We start from the raw sequence: 7,038 nt of genomic DNA, 5'->3' as shown, positions 1-7,038 counted from the left end.
CACCTTTGGGATGTGGTGGACCGGGAGATTCGTGTCATGGATGTGCAGCCGACAAATCTGCAGCAACTGTGTGATGCTATCATGTCAATATGGACCAAACTCTCTGAGGAATGTTTCCAGTACCTTGTTGAATCTATGCCACAAAGGATTAAGGCAGTTCTGAAGGCAAAAGGGGGTCCAACCCGGTACTAGCAAGGTGTACCTAATAAAGTGGCCAGTGAGTGTATTACTTTATTAACAGAAATCCTTAACTCACACAGTTCAGTTACTTTCATCTCTAACCAGCATCACTCGGGGTCTGTGTCACACTAATTGCTCCTCGGAACCACAAACTAGGAATAACAATCCTATTGTTGACTACAAATACCAGGTGCTGTAAGCTTTTTATCCCTCCTACTACCATCTCAAACCACTTTTGCTTTTACTCAATTCCAATTCATAAAGTCAACATACAGGAAAAATCAGATTTATACATTTTGGTCAAAGATTGATACAAGGTCTTCTCAATGGCTGTCTCTTACCTTTTAGTTGTATTCTTGCACTTAACAGTTGACTCATTCGACAACAAAAGCGATAAGATGTCAAGGAGTTTGTCATGAACGCAGAAACTCATGAGACATGCTGATAACAGAAAGACGAAAAGCGGTGGTTGACTCATATATAAACGAGAGGCAAATTGCGGCCTAAATGGCTTATGGCCATACCACTCTGATGATGCCTGATCTTGGAAGCTAAGCATGGTTGGGCCTCGTTGGTACTTGAATGGGACTCCGCCTGAAAATACCAGGTGCTGTAAGCTTTTTGTCCACCTTGCTACCATCTCAAACCACTTTGCTTTTATTTTACTCAATTCCAATTCACAAAGCAAACATATATGAAAAATCAGATTTATACATTTTGGTAAAGGTTAGTACAAAGTCTTCTCAACGATCGTCTCTTACCATTTAGTCATATTTTTGCACTTTACACTTGACTCGTTCGACAGCAAAAGCAATAATATGTTACCGAGTCTGTCATGAATGCCGAAACTGGTGAAATGAGGCGATAGCAGAAAGATGAAGCATGCCGGCCAAATCACATACAAAATAGTCGCGCGCATTTGCTTCAACGGCTTACGGCCATACCACTCTGACAACGCCCGATCTCGTCCGATCTCCGAAGCTAAGCAGGGTCGGGCCTGGTTAGTACTTGGTGATAGCAGAAAGATGAAGAGCGCTGGCCGAATCACATATAAAAGACCCGCACGCGTCTAGCACAATGGCTTATGGCCAGTAGAGAAGATTAAGGAATAGGATTAAAAGAGAAGAAGGATTATTTCAGGGTGTTCGATGTGAATTTAGGGATTGAGGATAAGGAAGGGAGAGATATACAGTATGAAGAGATATTGAATAAGATTAAGAAGACATGGGTTTTTTTGGAAACTTAAGGGGGTTGAACCTGAAAGGGAAGGTGGTGGTTGTGAATTGATTAGTTATGAGTACGATTGTGTATAATAATAAAAAAATCAAACTTATATAGCGCTTTTCTAACACTCAAAGTCGCTTTACAATAAACGGCGGTGAACCAAGACAGCAGATAAACATAACACAGACATACAGGAGTGGATGGGAAGGGGGGAGGCTACGAGAAGGAGAAGCGGCAGCCACACACGACGCCAGCAGTACTCTCCGACTTAAACAGATACAAAAGGGCAAGAAAAACAAAAGCACTGTAGACGTCGATTTTCTGTAGGGGTTTACTCCCGTAGCCTAGTCCTCTCCCGAGGTATGCACTAGGCAGTGGCACTATTTAATCCATAACTGGGGGATGGTTCGTGGGCATCAGGGACTATCAACACACCGGTGGGCCTGCGTACTGCACGTCTAGGGGCCAAACCTCCTCCCAGTCCTTAGTAGTTCAGCCAGGGTCCAAGGTGTACCCAGTTACCGTGTATCGCCACGAGGAGGCACTACATAGGGCTTGCTGTTGGAGAGGCTATGTACTGGCAGGGAGAGACTTGAGTGCTCAGCTCTCCTGTTCGCATTTCTGCTAGCCAGCGGTGAAGGTTGAGAGTGAGACGTGACAGGCACAGAACACTACACCAACACACTAGACACTTCACAACAACCCAATTTCTTACAGAAGAATGTCAGACACACAGGACTAATGAAATTCTGAAGAATGTCAGAGTATGTAATGAATGTATTGGATGTGCCTGAGAGAGTGTTGGAGGTGAGGGAGAGGAGGAGGAGGAAGAAGAGATAGGGACAGGAGACAATCCTGGTGGCATAGAGACTGATGGCGAAGCGGAAGAGCCACAGTCAGCTGCATGCCAGGAGATGGAGGAGGAGAGCAAGGTCGAGGAGGAGGGAGGAGGAAGCAGCGGTGTGACTGCGGCCTTTGAGAGGATGGGAAGGAGGCTGACGAGAGACTCTATTCTGGCACACGGGTCGCTGAAGAGTCAGGCTGTAACAGCATCGGGGGACAGGAGCCGCAGCAACCAGAGAGAGGGAAGCTCGGGCACCCTGGCGTCCTTGCCTTGCGGGCAGCCGGGGCAGAGCAGGCCTCTACAAGGGCAGGGGAGTGAGAGACGAAGGCTGAACTCCAAGGATTCGGAATGGGAGGGAGTTACTAAGGGGAGGGAAGGGGGAACAAGTAGAAAGGGAAAGACTAAGAGGGGTAAATAACAATTGACTGAAAAGGGTATGCATCATGTTTTTTGTCTGGGGATTATTTTTCTTTATCTTTACCACTCACCATGGTCAAAATAGCATCATTCAACGTACGTGGACTACGTGACATAGACAAGTTCACCAAAGTCATAAAAATGTGTGATGCAGAAATAATCTGTCTTCAAGAAACCCACTGGGACACTGACTGTGAAACCAAGTGCAAGAAAAGGTGGCCTGGATTTTACTTTTCAAGCCATGGAACTCTGCGGGCACGAGGAGTAAGCATCATGGTGATTAGCCAAATTGAGGCTGATGCCACTCTAATAGACAAAGACATTGGGGGGAGGTGGGTTAAAGTGGGCTTTGTTTTTGAGAACACTGCATACAAATTATTGAACATCTATGTGCCCAACCACGAGGGGGACAGGTCTTCTTTCTTTCAAGAACTGAATATTATAGCTAAAGACTGTGACATCATAGTTGGGGACTTCGAATGTTAAGATGAGCAGGCTTGACATCAGTGATAACGGTAGTTATAAACAAGACTGTTCAAGAGCGGCCCTGAATTTGTTTATGGACAAGAATAATTTATGTGATTTATGGAGAACCAGAAATCCCATAACACGAGAGTACTCAAGAGTACAGCCACAAATGGACACTGTACGGCAAAGGCGGATAGATTTTTGTTTAGTCAAGAAACCACAGATCGACCTTTTTAACACTGTGCGCTATTGTTTAAATTTTATTAGTGATCATGCCATCCTGCATGTGGGAATGGGGGGTAAAAGGAGGGGGAGGGGGGAGGCGTGTGGCACCTTAATGCTAGTCTGCTGAACGGAAGGGATTATGTTGAATGTATCTCTAAATTGATCTCATTTGAATGTTCATAGCCTGGGTTTGCAGAAAATATTATAGAGGGGTGGGAGAAATTAAAGGTGAGGATTAAACAAAAAGCATTTAGTTTGCAAAAAAATTGAGCTTTAAAACTAGAGAAAAAGAAAGATCATTAAGAAATACAATTGTTAAACTAAATGCACAACCGGTTGTTAATGTTGAAAGGCTTGTGAATATTCAAAATGAAATAAATGAAATTGAAAGGATAAAATGTGAAGGTGCTATAGTGAGGAGCCATGCTCAGTATGCAGTAGAAGGGGGAAAAAGTACAGCTTTTTTCCTCAACTTGGAAAAAAGAAAACAAAATCAGTGTTATTTGCAAGAAATCAAAAATAAAGAAGGTAAAGTAGTGACCAATTTCGTAGACGTTCTGGAAACAGTGCAAACTTTTTATAGTGACTTGTTCAGAACTGAGAGTTCAGACATACAAGTTACAAATGAAATATTGGAAAAGGTGAGTGCTAAACTAAATAATGAGGACAAATCAATGTGTGAACAGGAAATAACTGAGAAAGATATAGAGTGTGCAATAAATCAAATGATGTCAAATAAAAGCCCAGGTAGTGTTGGGTTGACGGCAAACTTTTATAAAGCTTTTTGCAACGTGCTCAAACCAATATTACTGAAATTGTATAAAACAATGGAAAAAGAATAGAAGGTACCGGAGTCAATGACTCTAGGCTTAATCACTTTAATATTCAAGAAAGGGAAGAAGGATGAACTAACAAATTATAGGCCGATCACTCTGTTGAACAGTGATTACAAAATACTAATGAAAATATTCGCAAACAGAGTCAAACAAATATTACACACAATAATAGAACCCACCCAGGCTTATAGTGTGCCAGGGAGAGAAGTCACTGATACAGTACGCACAATAAGAGATGTGGTGGAGTATTTAAAGGAGACAAATCAAGCAGGTGTCCTTCTGGCCATTGATTTCAATAAAGCCTTTGACCGAGTAGAGCATCAATTTATGTTTAATGTATTAAAGAAGGTAGGTTTTGGAGACAGATTTCTAACTTGGGTAAAATTGCTATATAGCAAAGCTACAGGTAAGGTTAAATGCAACGGGACGTCCGCGGTGGCGTAGCGGTCTAAGCATCGGCTTGGAGTCGATGCAGTTGCCCACTGGGGACTGGGGTTCGCGCCCCGGTCTCGTCAGATCCGACTATGGCCGGACTCGATGAAGCAGCAATCATTGGCAACGCTGTCTTCGGGAGGGGGGCGGAGTCGGCTTGTGTTCGTCATGTGAATGCGTCTCTGTGTGTGCCGGAAAAACAGTGGTTCGGCCTGGATTCGCCTTGTCACGAAAGTGGGGAGGCGCTTTCCTTCGAGACTGCCGGCCGGAGAGATGCAGTTGGCGAACGCATGCAATACGAGGGTGGGTGTTTGAATTAAAATAGGGATCAATTGGCCACTAAATTGGGAGAAAAAAGGGAAAAATCAGAAATAAATTTATAAAAAAAAAAAAAAAAATGCAACGGTGCAACCACTGATGCATTTCCTCAGGAAAGGTCAGTCAGACAAGGCTGTCCACTATCTTCAATCCTGTACACAATAATAGCAGAGCCGCTAGGAATTTTATTAAAGAAAGATAACTGTATTAGTGGCATTGAGTTACCAGGGGGAGGATCCTGTGTCATCCAGCAATTTGCTGATGACACGACCCTAACAGTAAAGAACATGGCAAGCATAGAGAGAGCAATTGCAGTAATAAACATGTACGGTCGAGCCTCTGGCTCCCGCGTAAATGTAGGTAAGTCAGAAATCATGTTTATTAACATGGCTGAGCCTCAGCAGGACACCACACCTTTTAAGATACAAAGTAAGTATATAAAAATTCTAGGCACCTACATCGGTAAAGATGTAGAGGCAGCTCGTGATCTGTCACGGACAGAAATTATTAATAAAATAGAAAAATGTTTAAATTATTGGAAACTGAGAGAACTGAAACTCAAAGGTAAAGTAGTAGTTCTAAATAACTTAATATTGTCAAAACTAAATTATGCATTAGCAGTTATAGAACTACCCTTATGGGTATTAAATAGAATAAATGAAATCATAACTAATTTCTTGTGGAGAGCAAAAGTAAGCAAAATAGCACGAAAGACTTTAATAGGTAAGTACAGAGAGGGAGGACGTCAATTAGTAGATCTAGAAAGCAAAAAAAGAGCGTTCCGAATCAAAACTGTGAAAAAAATATCTGAGTGACTCCACAGCCCACGGCTGGAAAAGCCTGATGGCATACTTCATAAACAAGGTATTTAACATAGGCGATTTTGTGTTGCTGATGCAACTAAAGAGACCAATGATGGCGGGGCTACCAGGTTTCTATAGAGAAGTCCTGTCCGCTCACGCGGAATTCCTAAAGCATATAGACTATGCATGTGATTCGGTAAATGTTATCAGAGAAGTGCCAATCTTTCTAAATAGGAAAATTAAGAAGACAGGTAAGCTTCTGTGTAATAATAACATGTTAAGAGCAGGTTTGGTCCAGTTGAAGGACGTCATGTATGAACTGATCCCGGGTTTTCTTCCTCCCCAAGCCATATATGATAGTATAAAAGAGATAAATTATGAGGCCAAAATTACAGAAACAACAAGCTATTACAATGATTTAAAGGAAAGCATTCCAAAAGAATGGCGGACAACCATAGAGCAGAGAGTAGTACAAAACAGAGAGGGGTAGCTCCCAGCTATGTTGGTTGAGCAAGGAGGAGAGTGGAAGAGTATACATAGGTTGACAAGCAAACAGATTTTTAAAAAAAGTTTCTGGTACAGGCGTCGCAACGTCCGACCTCTCTGCCGTTCTGGGGCAAAGTTATGCCCAATTTGAATGTGGGGCAAATCTGGGGACAATGGAGGGTGAGAGGGAACAGCATCGAGGCAGAAGACAACGACTACAAAATCTGATACAATAAAGTGTTCACTAACGTTATTCTGCACCAGTTTGACAAGGGGGTCGGCAGGGAGTGTGACGTCTGTGGCCTGCTGCCTGAAACATTATTGCACATGTACGGGCACTGTTCGGAGCTTGCAAGTTTCTTTGAAACTTTGAAAGAGTGCTTAGTCCAAAACTGGGATTAACTTGGGACAGCGGGGATTCGTGGGATGTATTTTTTGTGCTTGGAGTGTGGGAGAAGAGCAGGGTGAAGAACGCAGCGCTGTGCAAATTCCTCTTAAGTCACGCCCGGTGGGCAGTCAAATCATGTCGGAACATTGCGCACTTTGAACGCAGAATCATCCTGGTTTGGAACATTTTCAAAAACATGGTCAAAAGACAAATAAATTACAGATTGACGCACGGCGATGCGGACTTCACCCTGCTCTTCATCAGAGACAGCCATCTCCTCTCCCTCAACAGCAGGGGGGAGATTGTGTGGAACTGGTGAGGGAGGGGAGGGGAGGAAAAGGTCTGAAATGATGTGAACGGGAAAATGATGACTATTGGAAGGGAAAATATAAACAGTTAAAGATGAGTTATGTTTTT

The sequence above is a fragment of the Lampris incognitus genome, chromosome 8 (genome assembly GCF_029633865.1).
Source record: "Lampris incognitus isolate fLamInc1 chromosome 8, fLamInc1.hap2, whole genome shotgun sequence".
NCBI lineage: Eukaryota > Metazoa > Chordata > Actinopteri > Lampriformes > Lampridae > Lampris > Lampris incognitus.
This window is presented reverse-complemented; position numbering follows the sequence as displayed.